Source organism: Peromyscus maniculatus, chromosome 12 (genome assembly GCF_049852395.1).
Source record: "Peromyscus maniculatus bairdii isolate BWxNUB_F1_BW_parent chromosome 12, HU_Pman_BW_mat_3.1, whole genome shotgun sequence".
In the NCBI taxonomy this organism is placed as follows: domain Eukaryota; kingdom Metazoa; phylum Chordata; class Mammalia; order Rodentia; family Cricetidae; genus Peromyscus; species Peromyscus maniculatus.
In genome coordinates this window covers 41,200,648-41,220,023 of record NC_134863.1, presented here as the reverse complement: position 1 = coordinate 41,220,023, position 19,376 = coordinate 41,200,648, and positions in this window count along the sequence as shown.

The window sequence follows — 19,376 nt, the reverse complement described above, 5'->3', positions numbered from 1 at the left end:
AGACCATGGTTCGTGGTGCCATGACTGGGCTGTTGGTCCTGGGTTCTATAAGAAAACAGCCTGAGCAAGCCATGGGAAGCAAGCCAGTTAGTAGCACTCCTTCACGGCCTCCACATCAGCTGCTGCCTCCGGGATCCTGCCCTGTTTGACCTCCTGTCCTGACTTCTTTCAGTGACGAACAGCAATGCTGACGTGTAAGCCTAATAAACCCTTTCCTCCTCAACTTGTCTTTTGGTCACGGTGTTTCATCACAGCAATAGAAACCCTAACTAGAAAGGTTGTTTGAATAGAAATGGTCCCCATTAACTCATGTGTTTGAATGCTTGGCCCATAGGGACTAGAACTTTTTAGGAGGTGTGGCCTTGTTGGAGGAAATGTGTCACTGTCACTGTAGGGGTGGACTTTGAGATCTCCTATGTTCATGCTATGCCCAGTGTCACAGTTACTTCTGCTGCCTGTGGACCAAGATGCAGAACTCTCAGCTACTTCTCCAGCACCATGTCTGCCTGCATGCCGCGTGCTTCTCACCTTGATGACCATTTACTAAACCTCTGAAACTGTAAGCCAGCCCCAATTAAATGTTTTCCATTATAAGAGGTGCCATGGTCATGGTGTCTCTTCACAGCATACAAACCCTAACTAAGACTACCAAGTACAGATTTTAATTAAAAATCAATAAAGTGTGCTAAACACAAAACACCACTTAAGAAGACAGCTAAAGCATCATATGGAAGTCAGATAGGAAACATAAGCTGAAATCATCAGACCGGAAATTAAAGCACTTATCCAGTGTACAAATCAGGAAACACCAATAGAAGGAGAGGAGCTCTACCAGACTCAGCACGGCTGAAGAAAGATTCCTGAGACAGAGATTAGGCCAACAGGATCTCACAAAACACAAAAGCAAAGAGGAAAATAAGAGCAAAGAGGAAGAAATTGTCCAAGAAACCAAGGGCCAAGGGCAAAAGATGTGATGTATGCGCACGATGAAAACAAGAGGAATAGAGAGAAACTACTTAAAACAATCAGGACAGACATCTGTTCCTCACACTGATGTCCGACACTGTACCAAGGATTCAGAGATGTGGGAACACAGCCAGCAGAGTAAATGTCAAAAATTAAAATGGAAAATTAAAAACTACATCTGGGCATGCCATATTTAAACCTAAAAAAAAAAAAAAGAGAAAAAAATCTTTAAACAATTAAGTTCAATAACATGGGATCAATTCAGTAGACATCAATACTATACAATCAAGAAGACAAGGAAAGATGAAGTCCAGTAAATACTGAGAATGCCATGAGAGAGACGTCATGCTCCAGGGAGTGGAGTGTAAGAAAATACCTGGAGGAGGGGGAGACTGCTCAGTGGGTAGAGAGCTCGCTACAAAAGCCTGAGCACCTGGGTTCTGGTCCCAAGTACTCACATAAAAGCAGGGCATGGCTGACTTCTCCTGTAACTCCAGCACTGGGGTGGAAGCAGGCAGATCTCAGGCTCTTGCTAACTGGTCAGTATAGTCCAAACAACATGTCCCATATTCAAGAAGAAACCCTGTCTCCAAAAATGTATGAGTGCATCCACACACCAGTGTACATAAACACGGGGGGGGGGGAGGGAGGGAGGGAGGGAGGAGAGAGAGAGAGAGAGAGAGAGAGAGAGAGAGAGAGAGAGAGAGAGAGAGAGATGAAAATATCCCAAAAGGTCTATAACTCTAAGGATTGAGATCTTTAAAAATTAGTAACACTCTGAAGGACCTTACTCATAAGTAGACTGTCAATGTAAATGGGCTCACTTTATATAATTAGAGCAGACAGAATGTTAAAGTTGATGCAATTATACATAAAAGTATTTACAGTCTGCTGGGGGTATATTATAGTACTACATTAATATAAAAACTGAAGGAGAAATATATTGTTTCCAAGAGAATTTTACAGAGATTGTAAACTGTAAAAAATATCATACTGCTGCTACTGTAAGAATGTTTTCCTCTATTGTTGGTGACAACTTCCAGAGGACCACAACCAGAAGTATTACTTGGGACTCCGTTGTTTCCAGTTCCTTTGGAAGACTTACGATCGAGATATTTTCAGCAGATGGTTCTATGAACCGATCAGCCTATTTTCAGTTTAATGTGACATTGGCCAACCAAATAAAATGCTGAAATGACCCCTGAACATCAACACTCCTAATGTTTGTTGGGTATTTGAAATATATTAAGACTAAACAGCACAAATAATTCCAACTTTATCTTTCCATAACATTTCTACTCATTCATGCTTTTTGTTGTGTATTTATTACCCCATATGTGTGTGTGTGTGTGTGTGTGTACAGATTCTTCTCTTAGAATTTGCTTCATAAAATGTGACACATTCATTTTATTTTTATTAGTAATATATTCATCCCCCAAACCTGTTAACACTCTTACTTCTTTTGGCAGCATGCTAATTACTGACAAGGATAAGGTTTTATTTGTGTGTTTATTATTTGTATCAAACACTTAGGAAATTCAGCTCATCTTTTCACATAGCCTTGATCAACAAGTCACTCACCTGTTCCAGATGGCAGCAGATCCAAGACACATCCACTTACTCCTTTTCTCACCACATTGGCCACTCTGTTCTAGATTCTGAAGTGAGTAATGGGTCTCTTTTTCATTCTGCAGTGCCATCAAAGGTTTCCCCCCAAGTACCTGAGGAATCAAAATGCTAACTTACTTTGTAGTGCTTATGCTCAACATCCATGGATCAGCAGGCCAGTATCATACATCCCTCCAGACATGATTCAAAGCAGGACTCAGGAAGCCTTGTTGAAGGCACTTTTCCATGAAAAAGACACCTGTGTAGAACTTCCAGAGCTCTGTACAGTATTTCAGCTACTTGTCACTGCTTTAACCACTGACATACTGCCATCTTCAGGAAGAAATGTGGGGCTCTGCACTCGCATCCGGAGCCAGGACCTTAGCCATGCACTACACTGCCAGCCCTTTCTTTAGGCATCTCTTTAAAGTCACCTGAGTTATTTTCCTCATTCAACTAAGTACTAGTAATTTCTTTCTGTGGGCATTCTTAGCTCATATGTTTTCTCTTTCTAAATAACCAGGGTTTTCAGTGAGAAGTTGCCCAGAAATGCTAAATGGATGAAAATTCATTTTTATCAATCAAATGTACAATGTTAAATTACATAGCATGAGAAACAAACTCAAAAATATTTTCTGTGTATAAACAAACTAATTATATATAGAAAATATAGGTACATGGCTTTATCATTCAAAACTAATCCATACATTTTTTACAATAAAAACTATATATTTTAGACTTTAAACATAAAAGCCTTCCTTCTTTTCATTACCCCCATTCATGGGTTAACACACAAATTAAAATAACTCTGCACCAGCTTTTTCGTGGTTAAATCGAAGACTTCAGTTTACTCACAAACAGTGCTTTCTTGGCCGGGGACTCACCCAATCAATTGCAGAGAGCCTGCCCAGCAGGTGCAACACTAAGTGGCGTTGGTGTTGGGTTCCCAGGATTGTAAGCAGAGAAAAACTGCTGTCCCCACTGGACTTCTGTGCTGTGATCGTGTCTATACCTGTTTAACCACTTTCCCTTCATGAGCCTTTCCTCACCTTCCTCTGTCGTCCTCTGTTGGTTTGTTTTGCTTTTCATCACTTAAGAAGGCCACTTCTGAGTTGCCCATTTGGATATCTTTTATGTCCTTCAAGCAACATAATGGAGCCATATTTCTACTTATTTTTAATCAAAGTATATTCTCTTCTGTCCCACAATGCCCAAACACAGCTTTACCAAAAAATATAAATAAGTAAGTAAATGAATAAATAAATATGCTGTGAATATCACTCTGTATGCTGTGAATGTGTTGCTCTGATTGGTTATTAAGTAAAGTGTTGATTGGCCAGTAGCCAGGTGGGAAGTATAGGCGGGACAAGCAGAGAAGAGAATTCTGGGAAGAGTCAGGAGTCGCCAACCAGACACAGAGGAAGCAAGATGTGAAGGCAGAAATGAGAAAAGGTACCAAGCCACAGGGCTAAACATAAGTAAGAATTATGGGTTAATTTAAGTGTAAGAGCTAGTCAATAGTTAGCCTGAGCTAATGGCTGAGCAGTTTTAATTAATATAAGCCTCTGTGTGTTTACTTGAGTCCAAGTGGCCGCAGGGACTTTCCAGTAGGACTAGGAAAACTTCAGCTACATAAATAAATAAATACAATTATTGTGAAAGGTCCTAAATACTTACAAAATACTAATTACAGAGAGTGACTAGAAAGAATGCATAGACACAAAATCTTCTCATTTTAACACTCTAAACAAATTTGAGAGTTACAAAGATGTCTAGCCCCCCAATTAACTTTTATTTATTTAGTAACTAATACAGTATCCTCATTTATTTAATTTTTGCTCTTTATATTATTTTAATCAGCATATGATGTTAAAGAACATTATGACATGTGTGAACAAAGTATATTTTTGTTGTTCTTTTTTCTTCCTAATTTTAAGATCATATAAACTAAATCTCGGTATGATAAATTTGAAGGAAAGATAAGAATTTATACAATAACTTCAAAATTCACTTAAGGTAATCTACTAGAGACAATATTTACAAATCAAGCTTTTGGAAAAAGAATATTATTAAAGTATAATATCTAGTATCAGATGTCAACAAAATAAAGATGATAAGGATATAACATGGAAGTTATGTCTGAAAGGGCAAATAAAAAGAAAAAGATCTTAGTGTAGGTAAAAATTTTCTTTATTGAAAGTACGATGGCCAGGTGGGGTGACACACGCCTTTAATCCCAGTACTTGGGAGGCAGAGGCAGGAGGATTTCAAAGTTCAAGACCAGACTTGTCTACAAATCAAGTTCTAGGACAGCCAGGGCTACACAGAGAAACTATATATCAAAAAAAAGAAAAAAGAAAGAAAGAAAAAATGGGGGGGAGGGGGGAGGAAAAAGAAGAAGAGGAACAAGAAGAAGAAGAGGAGGAGGAAGAAGAAAGAAGAAGAAAGCCAGTTGTGCATCAGCATCCACCTCTTCCTGCTCCCTGTCTGTGAGTGGAATATGACCAGCCCATTCATGCTCTGAAGCCATGACATCCCTGCCGAGAAGGACTGCATCGCCCTCAAATGTTAGCCACAATAAACCCTTTTCTCTTAATCTGCTTCTTCCCATGTGTTCGGTCACAGAAAAAAGTAACTCACATGAACATACATGTAATCAGTATAAAGGTGTATTGAGGTGTTTGTTCATGTGTGTCACAGAAAGTCATTGAAACCTCAATGAGAACTTTATGTACACAGCACATCTCAGTTTGGTTCTTAATTTTTTTTAAGATTTATATATTTTATGCATATGAGTACTCTGTCTGTCTGTTTGTCTGCATACAAGAAGAGGGCATCAGATCCCATTATAGATGGTTGTGAGCCACCATGTGGGTGCTAGGAATTGAACCCAGGTCCTCTGTTTGCAAGAACATTAAATGCTCTAAACCACTAAGCAGATGCTCCAGCAGTTCCTAATTTTTTTTTAATTTAGGGGTTTTTGAGACCGAGTTTCTCTGTGTAACAGCTCTGGCTATCCTGGAATTCGCTCTGTAGACTAGGCTGGCCTGGAACTCACAGAGATCTGCCTGCCTCTGCCTCCTGAGTTCTAGGATTAAAGGTGTGTACCACCATCACTAAATTTTAATGGGAATACTTGATCAGTATTTAGATTTCAAAAACTTTACATTGTGAAAAATAAGTTAACATACTCAAGTTTTCCTAGTTTTCTCTAGTTTTCTAGTAACTGACTCAAGAATCTGCTTTGAAATTTAAATTTAAAAGAATTAAAACTAAACAAAATTAAAATCAAGATTCTCAGGCTGGAGGCAAAGGTCAGTGGTAGAGCATTCAAGACCCTGGGTTCAATCCCTTGTGCACGCACACATACAAAACACCTGAAGGTGCTCAGTTGTACTATCACCTTCACATTAAAAGTGTGGCTAGAGGCTAACTTACTGGCCATATCTCCTCTCTGAAGGGATTAACGATGAAATAATGACATTGAACATGCCACTTCACTGGGGAATATGCTTGAATATATTTACTACTCAGTGAGTTTGAATCTAAATTATAATTATATTGAAGAATACACATTGTATATGCTTCTCTACTCTCTTAGTATCATTCTCTATAACCAAATCACATATGTATTAGACTATCAGCAAATTTGTCCATAGAAAAAGTGTATTTCACACAAGAAATGTAATATTGGTCTCAGTAATCAGTTGACTGACAATTCAGATTCCCTTGGTAGACTAAAAGATAAAGCTATCTGGGCTTGGTGGTATATACCCTTAATGGCAACACCTGGAGGTGAGTCAGGAAGATCAAGAACTCAAGGTCATTCTTGGCTATTCAAGGCATTCTTGGAGACTAGTCTGGAATAAGCTAAACCTGTCACACTATAGTAACAATTACAAAATGCTAATTATGCTGCTCCACAGTGCAGACTCAGTGTGTGAAAAATGAAAAGTCCAGGCACACTGCTTTGTATAGGAGGTAACTATATGATTTCACAAGCAGCAAACTGTCTCTCATATCCAAGAAGTCTTGTGTGGCCCCAAAGAGATGAACTAATAATCTACCCGAAACTCGGCTGTACTTTTCAGCTTGTCCGTAAATATTGGACAAGCACTCTACTCCTAGCAGCTTACCCTCTGGTGGTGCTAATGAGTGTCATATTTTAAGTTCATTGCAGACTGGACTGAAATTCTTACAACTGGTATGTGGCATTGTGTCCCGGGTGCCAGCGATGGCTAGATAAAATAGAACATAGGTCTGAACATGACTGCCAATGATGTCAACCATTTGGAAAATAATGGCGTATCATGCTATGTATAATTCCTTCCTTTGAATAAATGTACTCGCTGAGAGACCATTGTCTTCTATAGTAACACATGCAAAAAGCAAAGCCGGCTGGGATGGCAACGTAAGAGTGTCGTGTGTGTGTGTGTGTGTGTGTGTGTGTGTGTGTGTGTGTGTGTGTGTGTGTGTATGCAGTTTGTCAGTTGATCGCTAACAAAATTTGTCGCTCCTACCAGGCACTTCATCAGTTGTCGGGAAAACAACCACATCAATGATGAAGTTTCTAATAAGAGAACGGACCGTGACTAACAGCATACAGCGGTGTGTAGCTAAGTCACAAATGAGTGACACAAATCATGAGTGCTACTGCTAGGACCTGAGCAGTCATTCTCAAAGTTGCCCCTGGGAGTCACTGAGAATAAACCTATCTCCACGCCAATGCCTTGGCATCTTCACCTCCTATCTGTGTTGGTGTTTCCACTAACAGAGGAGAAAAACCTGGGGCTGCTTTTGCAAAACCATGGTGGGGACTCCAGACTGTAGGAGTTGTCTCCCATTATCCACCTGATATACATTTCAGGGCTTCTAACAGGTACCTGAGATTTAAGATATGACAAAATCATATTTTTTTTCTTCACACACAAACACACACACATATATATATCCATGATAAAATTTAATTTCTAAATTAGGTACAGTAAGAGAGTAATAAGAACTGGTGATATTAGAGAAAAATAACAACATGCTGTTGTAAACGTTATGCCAAGGTAATATCTCCACCTAACTTTTACACTGCACTCATTCCTCTTGGGACGATGTGACATCATGGGGCCCTCTGTAGTGAACTGAAGCAAGGTGAATGACATGAGTATTGAGACATATTGTCAGCTGCTACACAAGGGTTACTTGATCAGAGCTTTGCAATATTGTAACAGGTGGCCTGATGGCCAAAATGGCTTCTTCTTACAGGGCAGATAGATTATTCAACGTGGACACAATGGATGTAGGCGACTCATGCCCTTTGTACTCAGAAGGACGCACTCTTTAGAACTTAACTGTTTCTTTGTGGGGTTTTCCATGTGGCATTTTCAGGCCACAGTTGACCTTGGATAACTGAAGCCACAGAAAAGCAAAACTTCAGAAAATGAAACCACAGATAAGGGAACACTGTGAAATCACATGGTTTTCAGCACACTGGCAATGACAACAGAAACCAGTTTTACTGAAGAAACTGATTGATCAAGCACTAAAAAAATATTGGTTTTTATTATATTCTAACTATCTAAGACTAGTCTGTTATAATATTCTCTGGGATCAAGTTGGGAGAGGGGCTACATGAAGTGCTTCTGTTGCACGTAGAAGTGGGATGTCAGCCAGTGGGTGGTAGCACACACCTTTAATCCCAGTACTTGGGAGGCAGAGGCAGCCTGATCTCTGTGAGTTCACCGCCAGCCTGGTCTACAGAGAGAGTTCCAGGACAGGCTCCAAAGCTACAAATAGAAATCCTGTCGAAGAAGAAGGAGGAGGAGGAGGAGGAGGAGGAGGAGGAGGAGGAGGAGGCTGTTTATCTAGGGAAAACAGCACACTAGCATTGAGTTGAACTAGTCACTTTAAAAAAAAAAACCGAATCTCATTTTTATTTAAAAGAACGATTGAGTGACAGACACACTGTGGTTGCTCAGCCTTGAATATCTGCATGGGTTTTTCTCTCAGAAATAAACAAATCAAGATTGTCACTTCAAGAAAAACAGCTGGTAATATTTTAACAATGTTAAATTTTTAACTTACATGCAAAATAAGAATACTAGAAAATATGTATTCCAATGTGGTAAATCTGTCCTGATGAGCAGGGCATGGTGGTGGCTCATGACTATAATCTCATCACTGTGAGGCTTGAGTGTTGTAGGCTATTTGTACACTATGTGAAGGGGCATTGCTATGATTGGTATAATAAAAAGCTACGCAGGAAGCATAAAAGGGACTTCAGGACAGAGGGAGACCTCAGGGAAGAAGAAGGCAGGGTTGCTAGCCAGAGGTGGGGGAAGCAGCATGAGCAGTGTGGCGAGATGAGGTAACAAGCCACGTGACAGAACATAGATTAAAATAAATGGGTTAATTTACATTATAAGAGCTAGTGGGACAAGCCTAAGCTAAAGCTGAACTTTCATAATTAATAACTCTCCATGACGTTACTTGGGAGCTGATGGTAAGGAGAAAGACTCGATACACTTAGGAAAGAAGATTGCCATGATCTCAAGGCTAGCCTGGGGTACAGAGTACTCTGCCAATAAAGAAAGAAAGAAAACTTGGCAAAGAGAATAATAAAGCTGGCAGTAAGGTGCTTGCCTAGCATGCGCAAAGGCCTTGGAGTCAACAACCCCCAGCCCTACTGAAAACAAACAAGCAAGCAAACATTGTAGGAAAATATAATGAAAATGTCACTGAGAGCAACACTTTTGGTCAGGTCCAGCAAAACAAACAGTATTTGGAAGGCCTGCATAATTCAGTTAATCAACAAATTCCAAATGGCCAGTGGGTGCTGCTGTAAAAGCTGCATGGGCCGAGGAGACATCTAATACACAGTTAGATTAATGTAACAGAAAAGAAAACGTTTATTGACATGGACATCACAGTTTTGTTTAATTACCAGTTGAAGGATTTTGGAGTGGTAGCAAAGACTAGCCTCAGTTATCTGGGGAAAAAAACATTTAAATATGCATTGTTTTATAAATCTGTCCATAGATAGATAGACAGACAGACAGACAGACAGATGATATCATATATATCTAGTCTTTCTAATCACTGAAGCCAGATTTTTCTCCATATCTCTATAGCTCACATCAAATCCACAGACTGTGGAAGCATAAATGAGAGCACAGCTATTGTTAGTAACCATATATTAAGGAGACTCACAAATACAAAATGATATTTGTATCTATTTGAGGAGAGATGATTATATTTCATTAAAAATACATTAATATGTAATGACTTACCATTACTAGATAATTAAATATCAAATATTTCATATATTTCTCCAATTCTAACTTCTTTCTTTTAAAGATTTTATTTTTGTTTTATGCACGTAAGTGTTTCTCCTGTATATATGTCTGTGCATCGCTTGCACACCTGATGCCCTCAGAGAGGGTCGGATTCCCTGGAAATGGAGTTACAGCCAGTGGCGAGCACCATGTGAGTGCTGGGACTCAAACCCAGTTCCTCTGGAAGAGCAGCCAGTGTTCTTAACTACTGAGCCAGCTCTCTAGCCTTCCAATTCTAACTCCTAATGTAGTGAACACTGACAGATTTAATCTACATAATCAAAAGCTTTGTGGATCTCAAGAAAAAATAGAGAGAATCATGGAAACAAAGAAAAGGGGAAAATCTGGGATACTAAAACCCACTACTGTATAACCTCCAACATACTTTTTGTGGTGGTTTGAGTGAAAAATGGCTCTGGTGAGTGGCACTTTTAGGAGGTGTGGTCTTGTTGGAATAGGTGTGGCCTTGTTGGAGGAAGTGTGTCACTCGGGATGGGCTTTGAGGTTTCAAAAGCTCAAGCCAGGCCCAGTCTTCCTCTCTCTTCCTGCTGCCTGCCAATCCAGATGCAGAACTATCAACTGCCTCTCCAGAACCATGTCTGCCTGTGTGCTGCCATGCTTCCCACCATGATGATAATGAACCAAACCTCTGTAACAGTAAGCCAGCCCCAGTTAAATGTTTTCCTTTATAAGAGTTGCTGTGGTCCTGGTGTCTCTTCAAGACAATACAATCCTAACTAAGACATCTTTTTCCCCTTTTTGACCTCAAGTGAATGGTACAGATAATTAAAATTCTTTACATTTATTTTAATGTGTGTGTGTGTGTGTGTGTGTATGTGTGTGTGTGTGTGTGTGTGTGTGTGTGCATGACTGTGCCACCCCCCAGTAAAATGTTGGGGAGTAGTCCATGCCATCTGAGGAGGTCAGAGGACAACTTTGTGTAGTCAGCTCTTTCTTCCCACCTTTAAGTTGGTTCTGGGGATCAACCTCAGGCAGTCAGTTTTGCCCAGCAAGTGCCTGACCCTCTGGGCACCTCTCTGGCCCCAGTGTTGATAACTTAAACATGAACAATGTAGACTAGCATTCTCCACAGAACAATGCATTATACTTGTGGACATGCAATCTAAAAGCCTCTACTGTGGCAAAACGACTTCATAATCAGATGTCCAATCGAGTGGCAACAGACCAGGGATACATCCGATCCTAGCATCACTCAGGTTCTTCACATGCCAAGGTCTCATTTTTTATGTTTACAGTTGCCATTTTTATAAACTCTTCCAACCTGGTGTATAAGATGTTGACTAGCATGTGAAATGTGGTCAATTTTCTGTGTGATTTCCTGTTTCAGATTTTATATAGAGTTCAATCTACACATTCCAAGGCAAAGCAAGACTTTGGAATTTTCATTGGCTGGTAGGGAGGAATCAAGCTATTTCTGTTTCAGTCTTTGTGATTTTAAACCAAGTGATGTGATGGCTTCTTACTCCGCTGTCACCTCCATAAAGCTTCTGGGACACAGAAACTGGAGGGTGAGACCCTCTGTGCATGTCAAGTTCTAGTTTGTTCTTGCTTTTAAAATACTGATTTTGGCTTTAGGATATGCACACTGTGATATTTATAAACAAGGCCGCTAACTTTTGCTTAGGCATCAAGCAGCAAAAGAGTCCAGGGTTTGGGGCCCTTGGTAAGTACACACCAGGTGGCTGGCTCAGAAAGGGGCCATGTGATTAATAGCTTCATAAAGCAGAAAAGTGGCTGACACTCTCGGAACCTCAGTTTTCTTTTTTAAGTAAAGATTACTTTTATTATTTTTAGTTTCGTGTGTGTGTGTGTGTGTGTGTGTGTGTGTGTGTGTGTGTGTGTGTGTTTACCTGTGTAAAGGGGAGGGGAGGGTATGTGCTTGTAAGTGCAGGTGTGTGCAAGTAAGAGCAGATGCCTAAGGAAGCCAGAGGCATCAGATTCCCCTGGAGCTGGAGTTGCAGGTAATTGTGAGCTGCCCAAGGTGGACACTGGGAACAGAACTTAGGTCCTCTGGAGGAGCAGGAAGCTCTCTTAACCACTGAACCTCCTCCTAAGCCCCAGAAAACTCAGTTATCTTAATACATAATGGATACATACAATGGAGTCACTGACACCTGCCTTGGATAGCTGCTCTGGCAGAGGATTGGGCAAATTAGTTAAGTGTCCTAAAAGTGAAACTCTGCTTTAAACATGAGATCATTTGACATTTCATAGGATTGGCAATTCGTGGCAAAATTTTCTTGAAAGAAATGATTGCAAATAGTCTTTGGCACAGCTTTTGGCCATATAAAAATAGGATCAAATGCCTATCCGTGCCAACATGCTCAGTGTGTTGGTGCTTGCCCAAGTTTGCCTCCAGACACAGAACAATCAGGGTATGCAGGTCCAAGGAGTGCCCTGCCCATGGTTGAGCAGCTGTGGGCCTGTCCATGGGCACTGCTGGACCTCTGCCATCTCTAGTATATTGAAACCAGTTTAGATTAATTTATTGTCCTTCTGCAACGTGGCCCACAAGTCCATCTTTTCCTTCAGTTCGTCTCTTTCCCATCCCTCTCAAATATAAATACAATATTTTCTACAATTTTTAATAAGGTAATATTTGTCACTATTTATGGGTGATTCTATATTCTGATAATATGATATGGACTTGGAATGTTCATAAGGTTTCTGATGCTGAAGCATGCTTTGGAGGACCTTCTGGTCATCAGCAAGTATAGGTCTGTTCCTAAAAAGTATTATGCTATTGGAAAAAGTACATTAAAAGTGTTATCACTGGTATGTTTTATTGCTCTTCATAATAAAATAAGAACATCTTAGAGTGTTGTTTTGAAAAATTCTACAAGTACAGGCTATAATCCTGCCCTGCGTACTGGAGGTCTATTAGGGATTAATTGGAGTTTTCAATTGTGCGTGATATTTATAGAGGATGGGCACAACCTTGTTACTCTTACATATTGTTTGATTTGAATAATTTATCACTTTTAAAAAACTACCTAGACATGATTGTAATAACCCGGTCCCTAATTTGCTTTTTACATTACACTGCTTAAAAATTACTGCTTATAAATGTATTTTTAATTTAGAAAAAAAAAAAAGAACGTGCTTGTTCGATGGAAATGTGAATTTGCAGAAAATGGATAATTCCCTTTCCACAGTTCTGAACACGGTGCTGGGTCTTGGCAAGGGCAGCAGGTTTTCAGACTCCATAGGAATCCCTCTGGGTCCGGACCGGTCGGAGCTGTCCAGCTCCGGCTCCAAGGCGCCAGCTGCCACAGTCAGATTTAAGCCATCAGGTCTTCCCACTTTACCGTCCACCTTGGAATCTTCACCAACAGCGACCCGACCCAGCAGGTCTCCCGACCGGAGGTTCCCAACTTCTAGTGAGGAAGCACTTTCGCAATTCAACAGAATTTGACAGACCTCCACCCACCCACCCACCGCCACCCAGACTGGCATGGCTCTCTCTCTCTTTTAAGAATAGAAACCCCAATAGATTCTGGTTGACTTTGCCTGGTGACTGAATATTTTATTAATGACAACATCTGCATACATCTGAACTGGTGCGGCGCGCTGTAAGGTGTACATACAGATAGATGGCCTTGCACAAGGAACATCCTCAGGTGCTCCGGGTCTCAGCCCAGGGCCACGCAGCTGCCGCTGGAGCCCGAGAGGCCGCAGGGCCAGCCTGCTCACCCAAACGTCCAATTAGGCCGGCTTCCCACGGCCGGTGGGCACATCGCAGGGCACCTGCTGCCCCCTATCGGCCGCGCGAACAACAGCCCTACCCCGCCTCGCTCCCGCTGGAAAAGGCCTCCGAAATAAAAGAAGGTTCCACCACCACGCAGTCGCGGGAGGATTCTCGGGAAACCTGCTTCACGTAGTCAGCAAGCTCCCGCGGCCTCGTTTTAAAACGGCTGTTCCAAATGGGGGGGGGGGGGGGAGAAGATGTGAGCTCGGGGAGAGGAAAGTGCCGCCGCTCCGGTGGGGGGAAGGGCGAGAGACCCAGAAGGTTCGATTTACGGTTTCCACCCACCCTGTTCAGTCATCTGGCCAAGGGCTCAGGGGGGGAGCGCGTGCCTTCCGTGGGGACCAGCACATTCTCTAAGAGCCCAGGGTCTCTCAAGCACTTGCCTCCCCCATTGCACCTTGAGCAGAGTCCAGTGACCTGCTACGGAGGTGACAAAGGCCACCCGCCCCGATAATCCAGCCTCCGAGGCGTCCAAAAGTAGGTGTTATCACTCCAGTGCCTGTGATGCCAATACAGATGCATCTCAGGGAAAAGCTTTAAACCCTGAGCACAAGCCCCCCCGGCACCACGGGCGTCTTGCACTGTATGAATTCCTGTCCTAGCATTGAATATTTAAAATTTGCCTCCACTTGGACACAGCCGAGACGGCTGGCGGCTTGAGAGCAAGCAGTGCGCGCGCGTGGGGTTACACTCTCGGGTGTTTCTAATTTCGTTTTCATTATTTTCTCCCACTTCATTACCACCCTCCTCCCAGTGCACACGCGCTTGGCCGTATCCTAACTTGTTCGCTCATGTCCATCTTTGCCTTGGAGCTTTTTTGGCAAGAAGGTATGAGAGAGAGAGAGATGGACGGAGGTGAGCGGAAGATGGGAGGGAGGGCGGGGAAGAGGTAGAATCAGCTGGCAGCCCCGAATGTGTTTGTGTACGTAAGGGACTAAGGCGGAGGCTCCCCGGGGGTGGGGGGACGACAACCGAGAAGCCCCGCACGCGCTCGCAGCGCCAGCCTAGGCGCCTGCAGTGTGCGGGTGGCAGCCGCGGGTCCACTGGGACCTTCAAGCTCAGCTGGCTCCGGTCTCCCGCCTCGTCCACGGTAGCTGCAACCGCTGGCCGGGTCCAGGTTCCCGGGCGGCTGCAGGTACCCACGACGCCCATCCCCGGGGGCAGAGAGACCAGGGCCGCACCCAGCTCCGGGAGTTCCTGGTCGCGCGGCCGAGGTTCCCCGGGGCCCATGGGCGCGGTGCTCCGGGGACCTGGGCGGCCACCGATGGGGCGGAAGCACGGGCTGCGGGGAGGAGCTGCCTCGCCCCCGAGCGGGCCGCAGGGCTAGGGAGGCCCCGGAGGCCCGGCCCGGGCTCCGCGCGCTCCCGCTGTGCGCCTTGGCGCGGGCACCCGGAGCCGCCCCCTGCGGGCGGCCACTTCCCGGATGGGGCCGCGCTGTTCTCCTGGACAATCGGGGCTCCTCCCCTCGCCGCGATCTTTCTAGCAGGCCACCTCCGAGGTTCCCAGGCGGCTTCCTCGCCCGTGCTACCCTCGGGCTGCTCTCTCTGGAAACCCCGCTGAAGCAAAGGCAGAGTGCTTGGCCAGGGACCCCCCACACACACACACATCGCCGCCGCAGGAAGCCAATGGGGACGGAAGTTCATTTGTGATAGCCCTGATTCGCGAGCTTCCTAAAAGTTATGTGCTCTGTTTTCAGCCTGACTAACAACACGGAAAATGTAATTCTGCTTTTTTTGTGTTTCAAAATCAATCGTACCGAGTGACTTTCAGAGGAAGCGTCCACCTAGATGAGAGCCATCACCATGCTGCAGGATCGAGCTAAGGCGACTCGGTTCCTTCGACTCGGCTCACCCACTCTAACAGGAGTGCTATCGTTCAATTATTATTTTTTTAATTATTGTGAGCCTGGCGATATAAAAGTATTCATACGACAGAGATTGAGAGTGAAATATAAACAGTTCTCTCAAATAAAGCGCTACTTTTCTTGGGTCAGTAATTCCTGGGGTAATAGAGAATTTGAGTTTTTATGAAAACAAAGGAAACTTTGCTCTTTGAAAGAGTTATTATTTAGCAAACAGCTCTGGAGAATCTACCTTGTATCACATACACACACCACTCTGTACTGTGAACCATCTGCTTATAGTTCAATATATGGCCATCAGAGCACTCAGTATTTTGAAAGCCTTGATTCATTTTATCCTTCCAGATTCAATATGAAGTAAATATTGATTTTTTTATATAAGATTGAGATGTTGGTTTTATGAGATATGGGAGAGTTGATAATTCACGTTAGTCTGTGTAGCTAATACCACAACAGGGTTTAAGCCAAACAATGTGCCGCAGAGTCCTCAGGCTTACCCACTCATCTCATCTTGGGGCCAGATTTACAAACGTGTACCGAAACCACCTCAGGTGGATGTGATGTAAACCAAAACTTCTAGAAGCCTTGATGTAACATTCCCCCATTTTGCTGATCAGAAAACAACCCCAAGGTGTTATAACCAAAGGCAGACACTTGCACTCTCGTGATATGAAATTAAGCAAGGTATCCAGTAGAAGAAAATGTATAATAAAATATTATTCAGCCCTTTAAAAAAAATGGAATCGTACAGTTTCCACAGCATAGGTGGGACTGAATGCCATTCTATGAACTTAGCCAGACACACAGTTGTGGAAACTAAAAAGCTAGTACCCTGGAACGGAGTGAAATAATGTCACCAGAGATAGAAAGGGGCAGATAAGAAGGGCATGGGGAGAGATGCAAAAATAACCAAAACACAAGTAGGAAGAATTACTTCTGGTTTTCTCTAGCTCAGAAATATAACCCCTGGTTATAAGACTCTATGATGGGATATATTTCAAGATAGCCAGAAGAATGTGAAAGTTCCCGGCTTTCACTCTCTGACATGGTGCCATGTGCTGGAAGTGCCTGTTGCCTCGATGCATAGATGGCATCTATGCACTGAACTATCCTGAAAGGTGAACAAACATTTGTATCTCAACAAAATTTATAATAATAAAAAGGGAGACCCCCCCCCCTCAAGAAGGTGGTCTGCCGACACATGATGAACTGCAGAATGGTGTCTAGAGGGCCTTCCTAGTATCCTTCCCACCACGTCCAAACCACACTGCCTCGGCCCAGAAGTGAGAGTGTGAATAATTCAGCAACAACAGTACACGTACGGCCAGGACTTGATTGTCCTCCCTTTCTCTGCTAATTGCTTGCCTTCTGGACATTTGACTGTTACCAAGTCTCTCTCTCCCAAAGGGAGAAAGAAACCCAGTAGAACTCAATTATTTCTTTTCTGCTAATGCCAATGAGTAATTCTAACATTAAAAGGGGGTGGGAGAGGAGAATTTGTGGGGGAAATTACTAGAACTGCTCCTTTAAATAAGACTTCAGATGACCCTGGATTTTAGTTTGGATGCCAGTAATGCCTTCCTCAGCCACAGGCAAGGCTTGGACGTGGCAAAATGGATACTGCTCACCAAAATGGCCTTCCAGACTTCCCCTTCCTGCCCATCATGCCAGTGATAATTAAGAAGAAACAGGAGGGATTTGGTGAATTATTGTACTTCTGTTTTGGAGGGAGGGAGGGTTACAGCATCAACACCAGAAAGGAGCTGGAGAGGTGAGTCGGTGGTTAAGAGTACGTGTTGGTCTAACAGAAGACCTGGGTTGGGTTCCTAGCACCCACAGGGTGGCTCACTACCATCTGTAACTCAAGGTCTAAGAGATCCAGCATCCTCTTTTGCCCCCTGTGGGTACTGGGCATGCACGTGGTGCACATACATACACGCAGGCAAAACACTCCCACGTAAAATAAAATAATAACAAGAAATAACTGGATAGGCATTGTTCCCCTCCTCGGCCCCAGGCACTGAGCATTAGAGAAAGTTAACCTGCTTAAAATATTTCTACTTCTCCTTAGTTTTTCTCTTAACTTTCCCTTGGATATAAAGTTGCTGACAGTCTGTGCAAAAACCAGGAGGAATTCTGCCTTATCTCAACAACTATCACGTCATTTTCTTTCTTAAAACCATTTGCAGGGCCAGGCAGTGGTGGTGGTGGTGGTGGGTGCATGCCTTTAATCCCAGAATTTGGGAGTCAGAGGCAGGCAGATCTCTAAATTCGAGGGCAGCCTGGTCTACAGAGTAAGTTCCCGGACAGCCAGGAGTATACGGAGTAAACCTGTCTCAGAAAAACAAACAACAAACAAATTAAATAAATAAATAAAACCTGATTCTGCATCCGCTCTCAGGATAGACTCTACCTCATACGATGAAAGAGAAAATATGCATGCTACAACTCTCATGGTTCAGCACTCTCTCCCTGAAATTCTGAGGAACACAAAACAAGCTGCAGACATCCTCTGGAGACTGAACACTGCCCTCTGTTCAGTGTTCCCTGCTTCCTGGTGTTGGTCAGTGCCTGTTGGGTACACTCAGCCCATGAATTCTTTTCTGAACCTGGCCTACATCCCTAAGAGTGATTTGTTTCCTCTTGGGAGTGGAACACTTCTTCTGTTCATCATACAGCCTCCATTTCATAGCTCTGAGTCTGCCATTGCTGCAGACACCCCCCACCCCCACCACCATCACCACCACCATCATCCTTTTCTTCTTTCTATTATAATAGTTTTCCCTGGGAACAAAAACATCCATTCTCTTACGTTAGGAAAAAGGCTGAACTTATCAAATATTGTTTACGACTTCAAATAATGCACTTAGTAAGTTTAAAGCAGTAGAGACCCACTTACATACACTATAGAAAGTCCATACATGTTTTTGAAACAGGAAAAGTGCATATTCATTATATTTTTCATGTTATTCCAAGACTTTAAACTATAGCCATTTTACCTGAAAAGTTTTCTGGAGGTTAACGAAAAACATACTGAGAATATTATTTGAAAATAAGACTGAAATATTCTGTAACCATAAGTACATCCGGGTTCCTTATTTTCAGAAGGACATCCTGTCCCCCTAGCCCCAAGCACTCTGTCCTCCTGCCTGACTCATAACTTAGTGCGTGTTGAGTTGTTGTGAACACCCGTGGTTCCAGGAACTTCCGGTTCTAGCTCGCTCCTGGCCCAGCTTCTGTTTGGTGAGCTCCTACCAGCTTCATTCACTCTGTCCGTCATACCCATCTACATGTCTTCGCCCTCCATTCATTCTGACGCTTTTGATAAGTTACAGTGACTTGTACTTTGGGCATCTTACTTAATGAAGTTGTCTGCAATTTTTTTCCCTACCAGTGACTTTAAAGTTCTCAAGGAATGGAAGTCATTCACTAACCACCAGAACAGATAAGTCTCCAGAATAATCATTCACTTATTCGACGCTAAATAAACAAAAAAAAAAAAAAACAATTTTTTAAGAATTCCATTTATATTACCTGTGAGGCTGAGCCAGGAACGGCCTCCCAGACTGACATAAGAGTTCTATTTCAGGCAACATCTTCAATTAAAATTGTCACAGAATTTCTAACTGCCAGAAGTTTAGGAGTAGACAAATGCATTTCCCCCATCAAGGACCGTGAGAGTGGGCCACAACTAGGCAAAAACAGTGGTTAAAGCATGGATACATTTTATGTGTCAGGTTAGTTCTTAAGTAAAGAATGTGAATAGTCCCACAGAGTATATGTATACTTATATTTATAAGCAAAGTATGTAATAGCACCTCTGGGGGCCTTCTCAGTCACATCAGCA